Below are 21380 nucleotides of genomic sequence, written 5' to 3' on the forward strand. Positions count from 1 at the left end.
GGTAGTAGAAGAGGAGTGGTAATTGGCTCTTGATATTTCACTTTTTTTCCCCAAATTATATTATACTAAAAATGAACGTAGTTAAGTCCCAGATATTTTTCTTTATTTAGGACAACTGATAACATACCAGAGGAAGTTCATGGTAACTACTGAGAAGGTGGCTATAACCCATCATTTTATACATTATCAATATAAAAACCATACATTCCTGCCAAGATAATTCTACTGAAGCTTCAGCATATTCAGAAAAACATCGTACTGTACAAATGAATAACTGCTATATAGCATAGTACTATAACTGTGAAGCTCCCAGCATGTTTGAGAATATTATAGGGAAATCATTCATGTGAGTGATATAGTTTGGTTGAAGTACTAAATTGATGAGGACAAGTGGTGAGAGAGAGGTTTATAAAGGTAAGTTAGAGCAAGTTTATGGAACCTTGTGTGTATACCTAAATCATCTGTACTTTGTGTGCTAGCAAGAAAAGATCCAATATATACTGGTTAAAAAACGGAATGGTCTGCAAGACTCCAAGCTGCATTTACCACAGTGCCATCAATGCAGTCACATTCTCTGTGAACATCATCATCTGCATTTGAAAGGTTAAGATACCTCAATAACTAACAAGTCAGAACAGTAACACTGAGGAATAAAACTTGGATTTGCATTCTAGTTACAGCATTGACTCTGGCTTAGCTCAAAGGTAAATGTTTTAAACATTGAAGTAAATCACAATCCTCCTAGTTTTAGCTGTCTCCCACTGCCTTTATACCTGAGGGAAGGTCAGCCGACTACTGGTGCCTCAACTCTAATTCTGTAATGTTTTATCTTAGATACCTTCTTTTAGCTTCTCTCTGAGAGCTTCGGAACATCAACTTTGAAGGATTCATGGTGTCTCAATATATCCTTGACACCAAAATTTAGATCTTCCTAATGTTCAGCATCCACTATGTGAAAAAAGGCCTCAACTCTGTATATAAACCTCACATCAACTAGAGAAGAGTGTAAAAAAAATAGTGTTTAAAAAAAGAATTTTTTAAAGCTCTTTTCAATAGGTAACAAAATTCAGGTTGTCAGAGGAAGATAGGATTGCCTTAGCTAGGAGAACAAAAGAGAAAATAATTCACCTATAAAAGACACAAATGACTTAACAGTTGAGAGCATACGTCCTTGATAAAGATAATCCTGGGTTGAAATACCAGCTGTGCTGTAGACTAATTCTGTGATGTTGCAAATGTTTCCTAAACTTCATGAGCGTCATAATAACAGTTACCTTATAAAGTTGTGGGGAGGATTAAGTGGGTTAAGTATAGGACTCAGGATACTGTCTGTATGTAGTGGTAATATATATATATATATATATTTTCTATTTGTACTAATAAGAGCAGCAGTAGGATATTATATTGGTTTTTGTATAACTACCAGCACAATGCCTGACATAAATTCTCAATAATATGTGAAGGATACTCAAATTTTTTGAGTGGTCACTATGTACTGAACATTGGGCTGGGTGTTTTGATGTATATATTATTCACTTGATTAGACAACCTGTCAGGGGGTTTCATTTTTCTCATGTGTTTGGTGACACTAAGGGACTTGCCTTACACTAAACAATTAGTAAGTAAAAGTCCTAATTCCAAAATCAGATTATACTCCAATTCTTGGTTCCCAAGTCTCAGACTGAAATTTTATCATTCTAGATAATAATGGATAAAAGTCCATAAGCCTCTAGTAATTGTTGACTTAATTGATACCTTTGTTTATTTCTTTCAATAGAAAAATACTAAATGATTTTTTTTCTCATAACCTTTATCAGACTTTCTCTTCTGTGGACATAGAAGTTGGAAATCACACCACCCTGACTGAATTCATCTTGATGGGCCTCTCAGCAAACCCCCATGGCAGCAGATTTTATTTGGAATATTTCTGATGCTCTACTTGATAACCTTGTCAGGGAACATGACCTTGGTTGTCTTAATCCGTATCGATTCCCACCTGCACATGCCTATATATTTTTTCATTTGCAATCTGTATTTTTTGTATTTCTGGTACACCTCTGTGTATACTCCCAAAATCCTGGCCATTTGTGTCTCAGATGATAAGTGCATTTCCTTGGCTGGATATAGAGCCCAGTTGTTCTTTTGTTGTGCTGTAACCTACACTGAGTGCTGTCTCTTAGCAGCCATGGCCTATGACCGCCTAGTGGCCATCTGTAAGCCATTACTTTATTCAAGCACTATGTTCCATTCTCTCTGTACTCGACTCGTTGCTGTCTCCTACATAGGAGGGTTCCTGAACGCCGTAGCCCATACTGCCAACACTTTCCACCTGAGTTTCTGTGGTAAAAATATCATTGACCACTTCTGTGATGCACCACCACTGATAAAAATGTCTTGTACAGACACTCAGGTCTGTGAAAAGGTCCTCCTGGGTGTGGTGGGCTTCATGGTCCTCTCCAGCATTCTTACCATCCTGATTTCTTATTTCAACGTCCTTCTGGCTATCCTGAGGATCCAAACAGCCTCAGGAATGTACAAGGCCTTCTCTACCTGTGCTTCTCGTGTAATCTCAGTCACACTTTTCTATGGATCCTTGCTCATCATGTATTCAAGGCCAAGTTCCACCTACTCCCCGAGGAAGGACAAAGTGGCTGCTCTGTTCTACACTGTGGTCAACCCAGTGCTCAACCCAGTGCTCAAGCCTGTGCTCAACCCTCTCATCTATAGCCTGAGAAACAAAGATGTCCAAGAGGCCTTCTGGAAAGCAATGTAGACCATAAGGCCAGAGAGATAAAGGTCATCTTTTTGCAGAATGCTCTAAAAGTATTTTCCAAACGTTTGGTTATACACATATTTGAAAACATTACAATATTTCAAGTAAATTCATCAAACTGTACTTAAAACAATGAAACATTAGACAAACCACTCTTAATTGTTTATTTTTATTTTATTGTAATTACAATATTTTAAACCTGAAATATTGGGTTGTTGGATGTCCCACAATATTGATACTTTGCAGTAGTATATTTTTTTAAATTTATCCTCTTGATGATCTTTGGGGGATTTGGAAAGAGAAAAGAAGAATCAGATGGTTTTTGTGGGTATAGTTTGACTTTGAAGTTTGGCAAGCAAACTTTATTGTGTGGGGGAAAACCTTTGGAACAGTTAAAGTGGTGGAAATTTGCTCAAGATTTTCCAAATATTTATTTCTTCATAAAGCATTCCCTCCAAATTCCTTCATAATGCTCTAATTGAGTATATAGAAAATGTCTTTGTAAACTTTTTGCATTCTATGTCAATTTAACACTAGACAAATCTTTAAGAGTTGTTGAGATTACCAAAAACAAATAGATACATAAATAAAAAACAACCAAAACACTTTTCCAAATCCATGGAGAAAGACGTATCTTTAGGATTGTATATCACTATAAAACAGTGATCTCTTCCACAGAGAATGAGTACTCTGCCATCCTGTCTCATTCCATACCACTCCATATTCCCTATGAAACAAAGTAACATCAAGGGGATCAAACTGGAACAAACAAATCATCAAGCAAAAACCCACTATATTCTAGACTCAAAGCTTGTTTTCTTGTTTTTTCCCCACCAGAAGATTTTAAGTACGAAGAAACTTACAGCTAATATTCAGTTTGTGGCAGGTTTAGTTAATATTTTTTTCAATACTCTTTATAACAATGCTACAAATTAAGGATTATTAGTTACACTTGATGAATGATTAGTCTGAGCCTAAGAAGTTAGAAGTTTGTTATTGAAATATTATAGCTATTGTTTTAATGAGCGCATTTATAAAATGCACAAATTTAAATTTTAAAACACGTCGTTGTAGCCACTTCACCATTTGTATTAGCTCTGACATTTGTGATCTTTCTTTTCATCTGCATATATTATCTAACCCATCACTGCCGTCTCTCTTTTCATCACAAAATTCTTACCATTTCTTATTCTTCCATTACTACAGAAGCTCTGTAGGTATGGGACAAGAAGGATTGGGGTGTATTGCACAAACCTCAAGAATCCATGTAACATTTTCTTCACATCCCTGTAATGCCCATAATGTAGGGAAAAAAAATGAGTCAATCGCAGGGTAGATAGTTAAGTAAAATGTAATCCTTTGGGATCCCAGAAGTAATATGTACACTTCTATTTTGTGCTAAACCCTGATGGCTGCTTTCTAAAAAACTATATTAATATTAAATTGAATCTATACTCTACCATATATAGTTCAATCACTAAAACACAACAAACTAATACAAGAAACAAAATCTCTTTCACTGGATTTCTGTGAAGAGGAAAATAAAGCATTTTTTAATCCAGTTCCCCAACCTTCCACGGAAGCAGTCCATTTCACTGAGTACTCGTTTGAGAAATTTATGTCAGTTTAGACTTCAGATTGTGCTAACCTGAAAAGTTTTTCAGAGCTTCTTTCATGTCTTTATTTCTCAGACTGCAGACCATGGGGTTCAACACGGGGAACAGCACAGTATAAAATGTGGAAGCCGTTTTGTCCCTCTCAAGGGAACAGCTGGAACATGGGCGAGAGTAGATGTAGAGAATGGAGCCGCAGTACACGGTGACAGGGATCAGGTGGGAGGAGCATGTGATTAGCTCTACTTAGCTAATTAGTAACAAACAGTTACGTTCTTGTTTTTTTCGCTTTTCAGTTCCCTCTTCATTTGACCTTATGAAGCATTTGCCATGTCCTCTTTCTTGACACTTTTTAAAAAATTTTATTTTAGTTTTTCTTTTTTATTGAGGTAACATTCGTTTATAACATTGTATAAATTTTAGGTGTATATCATTATATTTCAGTTTCTGTGTAGAGTGCATCATGTTCACCGCCCAAAGACTAATTACCGTCTGTCATGGTGCACATGTGCCCTATTACCCATTCACCCTCCTCCCTCCCCTTTTCCCTTCTGGTAACCACCAATCTAATCTCTGCTATGTGGTTGGTTGTTATTTTTTTATCTTCCACTTGTGGGTGAAATCATACGGTATTTGACTTTCACCATCTGACTTATTTCTCTTAGTATAATACCCTCAAGGTCTATCCATGGTGTCACAAATGGCAAGATTCTGTCTTTTTCTATGGCTGAGTAGTATTCAGTGGTATATATATACCACATCTTCTTTATCCATTTGCCCATTGACAGGCACTTAGGTTGTTTCCAAGTCTTGGCTGCTGTGAATAATGCTGCAATGAACATAGGGGTGCAAATATCCTTTCACGTTCATGTTTTCATGTTCTTTGGATAAATACCCAGAAGCGGAACAGCTAGATCACATGGTAGTTCTATTCTAAATTTTTTGAGGACTCTCCATGCTGTTTTTCATAGTGGCTTCACCAATTTACATTCCCACTAGCAGAGTATGAGGCTTCCCATTGCTCCACATCCTCTCAAACACTTGTTGTTTCTTATCTTGTTAATTATAGACATTCTAATGGGTGAGAGGTGATACCTTATTGTAAGTTTGATTTGTATTTCCCTAATAATTAATGATGCTGAACATCTTTTCATGTGTCTGTTGGCCATCGGTATATCTTCTTTGGAAAAATGTTCAGATTCTTTGGCCTTTTTAAAATTGGATTGTTTCATTTTTTGCTGTTGAGTTATATGAGTTCTTTATATATTTTGGGTATTAAAACCTTATCAAAAATATGATTTACAAATATCTTCTCCCAATTCATAAGTTATCTTTTTGTTTTGATGATGGTTTCCTTTGCCATGCAGAAGCATTTTAGTTTGAAATAGCTTATTTTTTTCTTTTGTTTCCCTTGCCTGATGAGACGCTGTATTCAAAAATACACAGCTAGTACCAATCGTGAAGAGCATACTGCCTATATTTTCTTCTAAGAGTTTAGAGGTTTCAGGTCTTACGTTCAAGTTTTTAATCCATTTTGAGTTTATTTTTTTGTGTGGTGTCAGATAATGGTCTACTTTCTTTCTTTTTTTTTTTTTTTTTGCATGTGGCTGTCCGGTTTTCCCAACACCACTTGTTGAAGAGACTTTCCTTTCTCGAGTGTATGTTCTTGGCTTCCTTTTGAAAATTAGCTTCCTATAGATTTGTGGGTTTATTTCCTGGCTCTTGATTCTGTTCTATTGATCCGTATGTCTGTTTTTGGCCAGGACCATGTTTGTTTTGATTACTATAGCTTTGTAATATATTTTGAATTCAGGAAATGTGATACTTGCAGCTTGGTTTTTGGTTCTCAGGATGCCTTGGCTATTCAGGGTCTTTTGTGGTTCCATATAAATTTTAGGATTCTTTGTTCTATTTCTGTGAAAAATGTTGTTGGAACTTTGGCAGGGATTGCATTGAATCTGTAGGTTGCTTTAGGAAGTATGGACATTTTAACTATGTTAATTCTTCCAATCCATGAGCACAGAATATCTTTCCATTTCTTTGGGTCTTCTTCAGCTTCTTTCAGGAGTCTTTTGTAGTTTTGAGTGTAGAGGCCTTTCACCTCTTTTGTTAAATTTATTTCTAGGTATTTAATTATTTTTGTTGACGTAGTAAATGGGATTATATTCTTAATTTTTCTTTCTGCTATTTCATTGTTAATGTATAGAAACAATTGATTTTTGTATGTTTATATTGTACCCTGCAATTTTACTGTATTTCTTTATTATTTCTAATTTTTTTGGTGGATTCTTTAGGTTTTCTATATATGTGATGATGTCATCTTCAAATAGTGACAGTTTTACTTCTTCCTTTCCAATTTGGATCAATTTTATTTCTTTTTCTTGCCTGAGTGTTCTGACTAGAACTTTCAACACTATGTTAAATAAGAGTGGTTAAAGTGGGCATCTTGGTCTTGTTCCTATTCTTAGAGGGATAGCTTTCAATTTTTCATCATTGAGTTTGATATTAGCTGCAGGTTTGTCATATTATATTGAGGTGCTTTCCTTCTATGCACATTTTCTTCATAGTTTTTTATCATATATGTATGCTGCATCTTGTCAAATGCTTTCTGTGTATCTATTGAGGTGATAATGTGATTTTTTTTTCCTCATTTTGTTAATGTAGTGTATCAAGTTGATTGATGCAGATGTTGAACTTCCTTGCATCCCTAGAATAAATCCCACTTGATCATGATGCACGATCTTTTAATGTATTGTTGTATTGTATTTGCTAGTATTTTGTTGAGGAATTTTGCGTTTATGTTCATTAGCAATATTGGCCTAGAATTTTCTTTATTTGTGTTATCCTTATCTGATTTTTGTATCAGGGTAATGTTGGCCTCGTGGAATGAATTAGGAAGTGTCCCACCCTCTTCAATTTCTTGGATGAATTTGAGAAGGATAGGTATTAAGTTTTCTTTGAATATTTGGTAGAATTCATTGGGGAAGCCGTCTGGTCCTGGACTTTTATTTTTTGGAAGGTTTTTGATTACAGTTTCAATGTCCTTACTAGTGATCAGTCTATTCAGGTTTTCTATTTCTTCTTGATTCAGTTCTGAAAGGTTGTATGATTCTAAGAACATTTGTATTTCTTCTTGATTATTGAATTTGTTGGCAAATAGCTTTTTGTAGTATTCTCTTTTAATCCTTTGTATCTCTGTGGTGTTCATTGTAATTTCTCCTCTTTCATTTCTGATTTTATTTATTTGTGCCTTTTCACATTTTTTTCTTGGTGAGTCTAGCTAAAGGTTTGTCAGTTTTTTTTATCTTTTCAAAGAATCAGCTGTTAGTTTCATTGATTTTTTTTTCTTTTTTTGGTGTCTATTTCATTTATTTCTGCTCTAATTTTTATTCTTTCCTTCCTTCTACTGATTTTAGGCTTTGTTAGTTCTTTTTTTCCTAGTTCCTTTAGGTGTATAGTTAGATGTTTATTTGAGATTTTTCTTGTTTCATGAGATTGGACTCTATTGCTATAAACTTTTCTCTTAGTACCACTTTTGCTATATCCCATAAATTTTGGCATGCTGTGTTTTCATTTTCCTTTGTCTCCAGATATTTTTTGATTTGTCCATTAATTTCTTTCCTGACCCAATAGTTGTTCAGCACCATTTGCTTTAATCTCCACGTGTTTGTGGCTTTTCCAGCTTTGTTCTTGTAGTTGATTTCTAGTTTCATACCGTTGTGGTCAGAAAAGATGCTTGGTATTATTTCAATCTTCTTAAATTTATTGAGACTTGTTTTGTGGCCTAATATATAATCTATCCTGAAGAATGTTCCATGTACATTTGAAAAGAATGTGTATTCTGCAGTTTGAGGATTGAATGTTCTGTATATATAAACTAAGTCCATCTAGTCTAATGTGTGATTTAAGGCCAGTGTTTCCTGATTGATCTTTTTGCGTGATCTATCCATTGATGTAAGTGGAGTGTTAAAGTTCCCTACTCTTATTGTGTTACTGTCAATTTCTCCTTTTGTGTCTGTTAATAATTGCTTTATATATTTATGTGCTGCTATATTTGGTACATAGATATTTATAAGTGTTATGTCCTCTTGTTGGAGTGTTCCCTTTATCATTATGTAATGCCTTCTTTGTGTCTTGTTACAGATTTTATTTTAAAATTTTTTGTCTGATATAAGTATTGCTACCCCACTTTTCATTTTCATTTGCATGAAGTATCCTTTTCCATTCCTTCACTTTCAGTTTGTGAGTGTCTTTAGGTCTGAAGTGTATCTCTTGTATGCAGCGTATATATCTGCATCTTGTTTTTTACTCCATTCAGCCACCACATGTCTTTTCATTGGAGCATTTATTCCATTGACATTAAAAGTAGCTATTGATAAGTATGTAATTATTGTCATTTTATTACTTTTTTTCTGGATATTTTAGTAGTTCTCTGTTCCTTTCTTCTTCTCTTGCTTGCTCTCTTCCCTTGTGATTTGATGGCTCTCTTTAGTGTTATGTTGGGTTCCTTTCTTTTTGTGTGTATGTGTATTTATTTTAGCTTTCTGGTTTGTGATTACCGTGAAGTTTATATATAACAACCTCTGTAAGTAGCAGTCTATATTAAGACGATGGTCTCTTAAGTTTGACCTCTTACTAAAAGCCCTATGCTTTTACTCCCCTCCCCCCACATTTTATGTTTTTGATGTCATATTTAATCTATTTTTGTGTGTGTGTATTCCTTAACCTCTTATCAGGGTGATAGATATTTTTAGTACTTGTGTCATTTTTTTTTTCTTGTGAGGACGATCAGCCCTGAGCTAACACCCGATACCAATCCTCCTCTTTTTGTCCAGGAAGATTGGCCCTGGGCTAACATCTGTGCGCATCTTCCTCTACTTATATGGAACGCTACCACAGCATGGCTGGACAAGAGGTGAATCAGTGTGCTCCTGGGATCCGAACCAGCGAACCCCGGGACACCAAAGTGGAGCGTGTGCACTTAACCACTATGTTACCAGACCAGCCCCAGTACTTGTGTCTTTTAACCTTCATACTAGCTTTATAGGTGGTTGATCTGCTACTTTGACTGTATGTTTGCTTTCACCAGTGATTTTTTCTTTGATAATTTTCTTGTTCCTATTTGTGTTCTGTTCTTTTCCATTTAAGTGAGTCCCTTTAACATTTCTTGTAAAGTTGGTTTTGTGGTGATACACTCCTGTAGTTTTTGCTTGTCTGGAAAACTCTTTGTCTCTCCTTCCATTCTAAATTATAACCTTGCCAGGTAGAGTACTCTGGGCTCTGAGTTTTTTTCTTTTGGCACTTCTAGTATTTCATGCCACTCTCTTCTAGCCTGTAAGGCTTCTGCTGAGAAGGCAGCTGATAGCCTTGTGCAATTTCCCTTATATGTAACTTGTTGCTTTCTCTTCCAGCTTTTAGGATGTTCTTTGTGTTTTTATAATGTGTCTTGATGTGGGCCTCTTTCAGTTCATCTTCTTTGGTGCTCTCTGTGCTTCCTGTACCTGGTTGTCCGTTTCCTTCCTTAGGTAGGGAAGTTTTCAGCTATTATTTCTTCGAGTAGGTTCTCTGCCCCTTTGTCTCTCTGTTCTCCTTCTTGGACACCTATAATACAGATGCTAATAGGCTTGATGTTGTGCCAGAGGTCCCTTAGTCCTCATTCTTTTTTTCTTTTTTCTGTTCAGATTGGGTAATTTCCTCTAATCTTTCATCTAACTGATCCATTTTTCTGTGTCACCTACTCTGATGTTGATTCCCTCTAGTGAATTTTTCATTTCCATTATTGTATTCTTCAGTTCTGATTGGTTCATTTTTAAATTCTTTCTTAAAGTTCTCGCTGTGTTCATCTATTTATCTCCCAAGATCAGTAAGCATCCTTATGACTATTAGTTTGTACTCTTTATCAGGTAGATTATTTATCTCTGCTTTGTTTAGTTCTCCTTCTGAGAATTTGAGCTGTTCTCTTCTTTGAAAAATATTCCTTTGTCTCCACATTTTGCCTCTTTCTCTGTGCTCATATGTAGGCATTAGGTAAGTCAGCTACATCTCCTAATCTTGGATAAGTGGCCTTTTGTAAGACATGCCTTATGAGGCCCAGCAATATGCTTCCCTCTTGTCACCAGTTCCAAATGGTCCAGGAGTGTCCCCTGTGTGACCTATGTGTGCCCTTCTGTTGTGGTGGGTTTGCTTTTGCTGCAGGTGCATAGGGAGTCTAGGCTGGCCCCCTAGGCTGGCTAGTTGTAAGGCTCAGCCATGTGCAGCTGCTAGGTCCCTTCTGACACTTTATTGGTCAAGGCAAGCCCCACAGGGCTGGCTGCAAGGTGTAATAGCACAGAACTACTGCTGTTTTGCTGTTAAGTGATTCAGGCTCCAAGCTTGGCTGGTTGCTAGGCTCAGGGACTCACAATTGCTACAGTTCTGTGGTGAGACTCCCTGCAGAGTGAGGGTATTGTCAGTTGTCTCACAATCACAGATGGGTGGAGCTGCCCCCAGTTGTGGCAGCACAAAATCATTTCAGGTGTTGGAAGGTGGGGCAGATCTCCTGTGTGGAAGTTTGAGATGACCAGCAGTGCAAGTCTGCTCCAACAGACACAACCTACTCCTGCAGGCCCACACACCCCACCAAGGAAGGTACACAATTTGTACACGCTCTGCTGAAGCTGGCCCACTTGCTCTACTTCAGAGATCCCACAGACCCCACCTATGTGGGCGCAAAAGTTCCCCGTGGGCTTGTTGGTGGGTAAGGCCAGTCCCTGGAGTGGGCTGCCTGACCTGGCTGTTCTGGATTAAATTGGTGCTCTAGTGAGTATGGCAAACCCCTTCACTAACAGGACAGAGGAAGAAATTCAATGTCATCTGCCAGCGCCCCTGTCATCGTGACCGCACTAGGTCACAGCAGTGGCTGCTGCCAGTATCTCAGTCCCTGGGGAGGTAGACCCAGCTGCCTCCTGCCTCTCTGAGATGCTGTGAGAGCTCAGCAAGTGATTCTCTTTTACCAAAGGACTATGCACCTTTCTTTCTGGTGTTTTTGTGTTAGAGTCCAGAACGGGTGAATCTGTGCATGGGCACCTGAAGACCAGGCTTTTTTTCTCTCTGAAGTTTGATGGTTTTTCTGGGGGTTCCCCAGTGCTTTTCAAAGCCAGCAAATCCAGGTACTATGGAGACTCATCTCAGTTGTTCTGACTCTAAAGGCTGAGATGCCTATTGTGGCATAGAACTCCCATTCACATCCCCCTGCTCCACTGGGAAAAGCTTCATAACTTCAATGTTGGTCCTGACCTTGAAGCTTCGTGTCTAGGATGTAGTTTATTTTCTCAACAGAGGTGTATTTCTGTCTTTTCCACCCCTGTCACTGTTGTCTCTTTGTTGTGGTGGTTCTTTTTATCCAGTTTCTAGATCTCTCTCAGTGGTAATTTTTCCACAGGCAGTTCTAGATTTGTTGTTTCCGTGGGAGGAGATAAGTTTAAAGACCTTTTATGCTACCATCTTTAAAATCTTTTAGACAATTGTGTTTTAAGTCATTAATATTCAAGCACATAAAAAAAGAAAATTCTGCCATTTGAGACCACATAGATAACCCGGAAGACTTTATGCTAAGTGAAATAAGTCAGATACAGAAAAACAAATATTGCATGATCTCACTTATATGTGGAATCAAAAATTCACAAAAAGCAGAGAATAGAATGCTGGTTGCCAGAGACTGGGCAGCAGGGGAAATGGGATGATATCGGTCTAAGGGTACAAACTCTCAGTTATAAGATAAATAAGTTCTGGGGACCTAATGCACAGTATGATGACTATACTTAATAATGATGTATTCCATACTTGAAATTTGCTAAGAGATTAGACTTTAAGTGTTCTTACCACACAAAAAAAATAATGGTAACTAATGGAATTGAGGGATGTGTTAATTAGCTTGATTGCAATAATCATTTCACAATGTATCCATATACCAAAACATTTTGTACACCTTAAATACATATATATATATATACTTTTTTTTGGTGAGGAAGATCAGCCCTGAGCTAACATCCTTGCTATTCCTCCTCTTTTTGCTGAGGAAGACCAGCTCTGAGATAACGTCTATCGCCAATCCTCCTCCTTTTTTTCCCCCAAAGCTCCAGTAGAGAGTTGTATGTCACAGTCACACATCCCTCTAGTTGCTGTATGTGGCATGCGGCCTCAGCATGACCGAAGAAGCAGTGCATCGGTGCGCGCCCAGGATCCGAAACCGGGCTGCCAGTAGTGGAGCATGCGCACTTAACCGCTAAGCGACGGGGCCAGCTCCAAATACATATAATTTTTATATGTACAAAAAAGAATGCCTTTTGATGGAAATGTCAGGATTCATATCAGGGCCCTGGAAAGAAAAGGAAAAAAAAAAGTAATATGTCAGGCAAAGTCCTGTATCTTTCTGTCTCTGTCAAACCTAAGGGTCATTTCTATACTATGACCACCACTCTAGGTGGGATTGGAGTCCCGTTCCTCCACTCACCCCATCCAGTGCTCATCTATGCATGCGTACTCCTGAAGCACAGAATGGAGGAGGAATTAATGTAAGGCAAGAGGCAGAGAACATCATAGAGAACCTAGGACTGCTAGGAACTGCACAGGGACAGAGAACAGAGGAAAGAGGACAGAGCTACTTGGTGCAATTGTGTCAGGATCCAGGGATCGTAGGCCAGTTTTTGGAAGAATATACAGAAGGAACAAGGATCATATTTATTAACTGTGTTCTTCAACATATGAAAGACTCTTACATGATGTGGGAGATTCCAAAATAACACACTAGACAGGTTAGAGTTGGGTCATTTGCACTTCTGTAAGTAGAAACTAAATCAGAGAAAAACGTTACTGTTGTTTTTTGTGACCCTATTATAAATCACCTGCCCCTCTCAACAACCTCAGGCCAATATGGCAACCTGACAAGATACTGGGTCAAGCTCCCCTGCAAGAAACAAAAGGTTCATAAGTTACAGCCTTCCTATGGAATCACATCTTCTGCTACTTACCATCACCATGCCCTTGATCATGCAGACTCTCAGAATTCTGTGCTTTAACTAAAATAGCCTCCACCGTAACCACCCCTTCTTGGATTTGAGCATGTTGTTCCTTGCGGTTGCAATGCTCTTGCATGCTACCTGCCTGGCATACTTCTCCTCATACCACACAATTCAAGTCAACACTTAACCTAAAACATTTGGCATTCCACACACCCCTGCACAAACAGAATTATTCACTTTATACCAGGTGGTCCCCAACCCAGTACATTCTGTACAAAGCACAGTTAACACCGTTAATACTAACACAGTTAACATAGTTAATACCACTACATTCTGGCCAATGGGATACGGGCAAGAGTGAGGTACATCTTTCTACTTCTGGCCATAAATCTCCGTACACAACATCCATCATTTCTCTTCTCTTTTTGCCAGACCATGGTGGCCATGTATAGGTGATGGTGAAGTCAGAAGAGGGAAGGAAACTGGATCTCCAAGTCATTGCCTAGTGGGAAAGAGAAAGCTTCCCAAGAACCTGAACTGTAACGTAGTACAGACTATCTTGACTAAAATGATTATGGTCATTCATTCAAATGTCAAACAAATATATATTAAAAACCCAACTAAACAGGCATTGCAATTGCTAAAAACTAACAAAAATGTAGTCCCTGCCTTCTGTTTAAAGACAAAATGGAGATGGCACTTGAGAATTCCTTGAGCAGACAAAGCCATTTAAGCCACATAAGTAAAAATCAAATCTAGCTTAATTTATGAACATGAGAAAACTTAACTTAGGCTATTTTTTGTAAATGTCTTTTATAATCAAAAAAGAAACTTAGGTCATCTTACTAACAATGGTATGAGATAATCACTTTTAACCAAGCCCATGCATTCCGCAAACTCCCATCGTAAACCAATCATTGTAAAAGTTAAAGAACTTCCTCATTTTCACTTCATAAACCATCCTGTAACTTCATGCCCCTGAGTTTCTAATCAGTTTTAAATTTGAAAGCTCTCAGTTTGAGAACTGTTCTTCAATGCAAAATAAACTCTTACTAAACACTATTTACTGATCTGGTGGTTTTAATTTTGCTACTTCTGGATTTTGACACTTCAAGAAAGATAATTTAATGATGGAAAATGTAATTGCAAGCAAGATATTATAATACAATATCTCTTGCAGGCAAATGTAAAAGAAAAAAATCTGTTAAAAGATGATATCTTCTTTACTTTTCATTCAATTTTGTTGTAAAACTAAAACTACTCAAAAAAACCTGTTAAAAAAGGTGGGAAGGAACCTCGAGAAGAAACTTGACTCTTTTTAGTACCAGGTATCATTAATATATTATCTATTGAATATAAATTAAAAATAATTTAAAATCATTTTCCTATTTTCTAATGAATATATTAAATATAATTAATGCCTTTTTTATGAATTATATATTTAAAACTTTTGCCTTTATATATAATCATTTATCCACTTGTAGACAGCCAAACAATAGATTTAAACTTCAGCTTAGCAGGGAAAGACACCTTTCTTGGAGACTTTTTGACATCTTGTGGTGTATAAAAGTAATAGCACATATTTAGTGTAGCCGTATATGTGCTCAACAAGAAACACCCTCCATTAGCCAGGCTCTGTTGCTCTAAATACTTTTATAGATTCATGCCCATCAAAATATCCATGACCAAGAATCTCTACTTTGTAGTGCTAATTTGCTGTAAAATTTACATGTACTTGAGATTAAAATTTCCCTGTCTCTTCCTGTGATATTGCAATTTATAACGGGAAATACAGTCAGCCCTGTACCCATGGGTTCTGCGTCTTCAGATTCAACCAATCGCAGATCAAAAGGCCTATGGTGGTTGCATCTGTACTAAACAGTTACAGACTTTTTTTCTTGTCATTATTCCCTAAACAATACAGTATAACAACTATTTACATAGCATTTACATTGCATTAGATATTATAAGTAATCTAGAGATGATTTAAAGTACAGTCTTGCACCACATAATGACATTTCCGTCAAGCACAGACTGCATGTATGATGGTGGTCCCATAAGATTAGTACCATGTACACTAGGTGTGTAGTAGGCTATGACATTGAGTTTTGTGTAAGTACACTCTATGATGTTTGCACAATGACAAAATCAACTAATGACCCATTTCTCAGAACTTGTCCTTGTCATTAAGTGACACATGACTGTATATGGAAAGATGTGCATAGGTTATATGCAAATACTATGCCATTTTATATAAGGGACTTGCATATCCACAGATTTTGGTATTGGAGGGGGTCCTGGAACAAACCCCCTATGGATACTGAGGGACAACTGTATATGTTTGGACAAACTGTTCCCATTCCATGCACAGAGCTCCTAAACATTTGGAATTTTCTAAGTGATGCATGCTCTCAAGGTGTCTTTTGTTATGTTAATGAGGTGAATTTTGGAATGCCCCTAGGTAACCTAAGGATGGGGGCTGGTTTGCCAGGGGAACCAATTTGAGATTAGAGGATTGGATTTTCAGTCGCATTTTTAGACCTCCAAGGAAGAGAGAGAGGCTGTGGATTGAGTTCAATCACCAATAACCAATCATTTAGTTAATTATGCCTCCAAAAAATCTCCAAAGAAGGTTCAAAATGCTCCCAGGTTGGTGGACACGGATAAGCAGAGAGTGGCACACTCAGAGAGCATGGAGGCTCCGTGCTCTTTCCCCATACCTTGCTGCATGCATCTCTTACATCTGGCTTGTCCTAAGTTATATCCTTTTATAATAAAACAGTAATCTAGCAAGTAAATTGTTTCTCTGAGTTCCGTGAGCCACTCTAGCAAATTGATTGAACACAAGGAGGGGATCATTAGAACCTCAGACCTGTAGCTGAACGGTCAGAAGTACAGGAGACAACACAGAAATGAGATTAGCATCTGAAATTGTAGGGGGAGCAATCTTGTGAGACTGAATCCTAAATCATAAACCCAAAAAGACTGGGCCATATCTGTTTTTGCTCACCAATATATTGCAATCCAGCTCTAGCGTAGCCCTTTGCAAAGCACTTAGCACAGAAGAACTTGATAAATATTTGTTGAGTTAATTAATTAATTAATGTGCTGAAACATAATCGTCTCTGAGTTATATTTTAAATTAAAAAAAAGTACAGAACAATGTGCACAATATCTTCCCATTTGCTTGGATATGCAAAGATATATTCATGTATATTCTTATAAATGGATAAAAATCCTCTGGAAGGAAACACGGGAACTATTAATACTTATGTTGTTAAATAAGTAAACTAGAAGTCTGGGCTGTGAAGATCACTTCTTATTGTATACCCATTTGCATACATTATTGTAATAATTACCACAAACATATATTATTTTTCAATATAAAAGCATAAAAAAAAATAGTATAACCATTGCCAAATGCAGATGGCAGATTGCTTTTTATCATGATGTAAAAGGGAGTAAATAAAATTCCACAGGCCTTTTCAATTTTTTAACTTAAAATTATATATATTTAAGGTGTACAACATGATATTTTGATATACATATGCATAGTGATTATTTCATCCAACTAATTAATATACCCATCTCCTCCCATAATTATCATTTTTCTTTGTCTAAGTGCACCTGAGATCTACACTCTTAGCGAATTTCCAGTATAAAATATAGTATTATTAACTATAATCACCACGCTGTACATTAGATTTCATCCATCTTACATAGCTGAAACTTTGTACCCTTTAACCGATATTTCCCTGTTACCCCAGCCCCTGCCCCATGGTAACCATTGTTCTACTCTCTGCTTTCATGAATTTGACTTTTCTAGATTCTACATATAACTGAGATTATGCAGTATTTGTCTTTCTGTGTCCGGGTTATTTAACACTTGCCATAGTGTCCTCTAGGTTCATCTATGTTTTCCCAAAAGGCAGAATCCTCTTCATTTTTAAAGCTGAACAATATTCCATTGTAGATGTATGAATACTACAATTTATCCATTTATCTATTGATGGACACAGATTGTTTCCATATTTTGGTTATTGTGAATAATGCTTTATGTGGAGGTATCATGGCACCCTAGAATCTACCAGGAGGACTAGCTTCTTGACAAGGTTGTGCCTCTTACTAACTCTGTGACCTTGAGAAGATCATCCCCACTCTACTTAGAAGTTGCTTCACCTGAAAAAGAGAGGGCTCGTGCAGATCATCTCTAAGGTAGTCTTCACTTTTAACATTTCTGTGACTAAAAAACATATATGTGTGATGTTGAAGCCTGAGCAAACATTTGTTAACTGTTCAGAGAAACTGTTAGAGTAAAATTCTAACTTAAACTGTTCTTAGCAGTGTGAGACTGACAGTAATGCTTTGCAGTCTGGTTTCTGACATTCTGGGAATTCACTCTCACTGCAGCTTCTCTATTGTCATTATCCCTGGTTTACTAATGGTAGCATCTGCCTAGCTTTACAAGGATGCTGATGACTCCCTAAACAGTGCATTTCTTACTGTCTTAGTAAAATGAATGTCCTTTGAGCCCTTGGATAAACAAGGTGGGCGGTGAGGAGGGTGATGGTTAAGCAGTGGCAGAGCAGATTACACATAATGGGTCATTTACAACATCTGAATCTTCCTTCAGACTTCTGCAATACTATGCCTGGTTGGTCTGACATTTTGGCCTCATGACTGTGGATAGCTTCTTTGAGTTCAAGAGGCAGTTAACAGCCTTATGAATTATTAATATCCTTCCAGGGATTCAACCTGACACATTAAATCACAAATCCTTGCCGAGTGTGCCTGCGTCGATAAATTTGGCCATATGAAACTTAATATTTCCTTGTCCTTGGTCTCATGCTCTTAGAATCCATTCCATTAGATGTTCTCCAGACTCTAGCCAATAGTAATTGGTGAGGTCCTGTAAATCGTACCATATCAGATTTTCTATATCACTCTCTGGGGCTATATTAATTTTTAAGTTTCACCATAAGCCCAGAAGCAATGTGAGGTGATGAGGCTAGATGTTAAGGAGAATTATATCTGTATGCATGCAACCTCCTCAGGTGCAGTCAGTAAAAGTCTGTCACCCAGGGGAAGTCTTTATTGAATCAGATGAGAGGAAGAATCTATTTGATTTTGAAAAGAGGCTTAGAAGGATTTGAGATTCAAAGTTCTCGGACACGTCCTTCTCTGTCCAAATACCTCTATCCTATATCGCAGAGCCTCACTCCTTTCCAGTCAGCACTCTTATCTTCCCATGAAATACCTAACAATGTTAACCGTTTATTGGGGAGGCAACTCTGCAATGCTAACAATCATTGGTCCTCAACTACAGTACATCAAGGGCCACAGGAGATAGCGACTCCTTTATACCTATAATTTAAGCTTTCTGGCTGCCTGTTTGTTTTTTCAGGCACAAGTTTAAATTTCAGCAAAGCCAACTCACCACATGATATTTATAAACTCTATTTACATGCCTCTGTGCCAGAGAAAATTAACCTATTGTCAGGGGAAGAGGGAGAATCTCCCTCTGCCCTTTCCCTTAAGGTTCTTATGGCTGGCCAAATAATTAACAAGACAGGTTAGCAGGAGAAAATAATACCAAGTTTAATAACATGTATACATGGGAGAAAGCAGGGACACTGCGTTTCTCAACACAATAGCAGAAATTCTTGTCTTAAATACCATGTTCAGCCAATGACAAAGGAGGATTTTGGGGGTGGGGGGAGTCAGTTACAGGAGATTACCACTAAAGCACAGTAAACAAGAGTAAGGTTATTATGTAGATTTAAGGCCTCACCTTCCACTTTGATAAGCCTCTAGAAATGAGGCCATCCCCCTCTCTTCCCAAAACAGAGAGGGAGATACCTTTACAAATGGAGATTTCCCTTATAAATGTAAATGATTGTCTGGCAACTCCTCCCAGGGTCATCCAGAGAATGTGGCCAGAGAGACAGAACTTCTGATAAGAGGGGCTTGCTGGTGCCTTTCCCACTGCAACATTTACCCTACGTTATCTTTACAGCCATCATGATAGATCTGTTCCAGGAAGGAGCCACCATGTCAAATTCTTTAGGCAGTTAATGGGGGAGGTCAAATGTCCCTAGAGAAAACAACCAAGGTAAAGAGATAGATTTCAGGGTGGCCAAATCTTGATCTCCCACAGTCCCGCCTTTGAAACTAAAAGTTTCACAGTCCTTTTGAAACTTAAAGAAGTTTCATAGTCCAGAAGCTGCATTGGTCGGCTGTTTTATCTCACTGAACACATTTTTTTTGTCCTGATAATAGATCAGTTCGATTAAGTTCATTTTGGAAGGTGGTGATACAGGTGGGCTCTCAAGGTTACACCTATATTATGGAAGTAAGCAATCAAGTATTTAATAGAAGCATTTCCATGTAAACAAAAGAAAAACAAGGTTAATGGTTAGAGCAAGTTGTAAAGCAGTTTTTGAGTTCAGAGGACAGCCAGTGAAGAAGAATTTCAGATGTCAGCATCAAAGCATCTTTTGCAGTTTAAAATGTCTCTGATGATATCATCAAGTAATCTCTTAAGTTTGTATCAAGTCCATCAGCTTCAGTTTGTAAGGCTTCAGGAAAAAGGGCAGGTTTAGTTTTCAGTGATTTCAAATGAAAATGATGGAAAAAATCAAAAACGTTAGTTTGGACATCTGTAGCCAGATATTTTAGGAGAATAGAAGAAATCAGGATCTAGTCCCGTCAACAGATATAAAACAAAAACCTCAAAAGACAATTAACAAAACTAGGATCTAATATCTGCAAATGTATACTATAGTTTTTACTGAAATATAATTTTTTCTCTCTAAAATCACCCTCATTTTTATTAAGATAGCAAAATTAAAACTAGTTTGCAAAATAAGTCTAGTTCCAATAAAGTTGGCCCAATTATTTACATAAGTACAGCAAGAATAGCAATTGATCACATAGGCTCTTTTAAATCTGTTTTGCTGGTGTAGGATCCCAAAAAGGAAACCCCAACTCCAGTCTCGGGAAGGCGCGGACCCACAGACACAGAAGACCGAGCTTGATGCAAACGCAAGAGGTTTATTAAGCGGAGCTCCGGGTCGACACGTATCTCTCGCAGGAGACAGAGGAGTCGACCCCGGACCTTAAAGGGCAAATTCTTATATAGGGTTTGGGAGCACAAAGCGGGAAAAGGTTGGCGCAGTCTTACATGATTGGCTAATTTAAAACATTTAAACAGTTACATTTTATGGCGCGAATTGCTATGGCGCGAAGCGATTATCAGGTTACACACACGCGTCCCCATCTGGACCCCCTCCACCCCGACCCTCCCAAACTTATCCCTCTGGAGCACTCTCTTGTTCTCAATTCTTCCCCGAACAGTTTAGGGTGGGTCTTTCATGAATAGAGTCAGTCAGGATCGATAAACGTTCCCCCCTATACCAGGAATCCTTAGGGCGTGGAGGTGCCTGTCTCTAAGGTAGTAACTTTTTAATTTTTAATATAATTTTTACTTCCTTCACTGGAACTTTTTATAAGGAATCTCAGATTGAACTTTAAAGGCCTCTCCAGGCCAGGAAAGCCAAGCCAAGGATTTTGTCATCAGACTTCACCTGTAATACCTACAGATTTGGGTGAATTCCTCTCTTCCGAGGTTCTCCCAAAATATTTCGAGGTTCCTTGTACCTGCCAGATAAGTGACATTCTTTACTTATCCTGGTAAGTGCTGCTTGGAACATAAGGTACCAGGCCAATATTTCCACGTGGCTTTATTCCATAAAGTCCAATCTTCATTCCTCAAAAGCTGTATGGTTATATCGCAAATATGATGTTCCAGTCACAGTCTTGGTAATATAACCAGTGTTTCCAATTGTGTCCTGTTATAAGGAGAACAGATTCTTATTGAACTTATGCAAATAACTATATTGCCATGAAAACAACAATACTCACTTACTAAGAGTTTCCAAATCCTGGAGGGATCAGGTAGAGAGAAAAAGATAAATATTTCCATTGTACTTATAA

At 37.6% G+C, this 21380-nt stretch overlaps 1 protein-coding gene and 1 pseudogene across 1 annotated transcript in view; both read left to right on the top strand.

Moving 5' to 3' along the window:
- The window catches only part of LOC101407136 (olfactory receptor 5AP2), a 508331-nt gene that overhangs the window by 393940 nt on the left and 93011 nt on the right, over positions 1–21380 (top strand). The window lies entirely within an intron of this gene.
- LOC147912600 (olfactory receptor 9G4-like) overlaps positions 1–21380 on the top strand; it is a 38953-nt pseudogene that overhangs the window by 2801 nt on the left and 14772 nt on the right.

Source organism: Ceratotherium simum, chromosome 34 (assembly GCF_057802395.1).
Source record: "Ceratotherium simum simum isolate JZ-2026a chromosome 34, ASM5780239v1, whole genome shotgun sequence".
Classification (NCBI taxonomy): domain Eukaryota; kingdom Metazoa; phylum Chordata; class Mammalia; order Perissodactyla; family Rhinocerotidae; genus Ceratotherium; species Ceratotherium simum.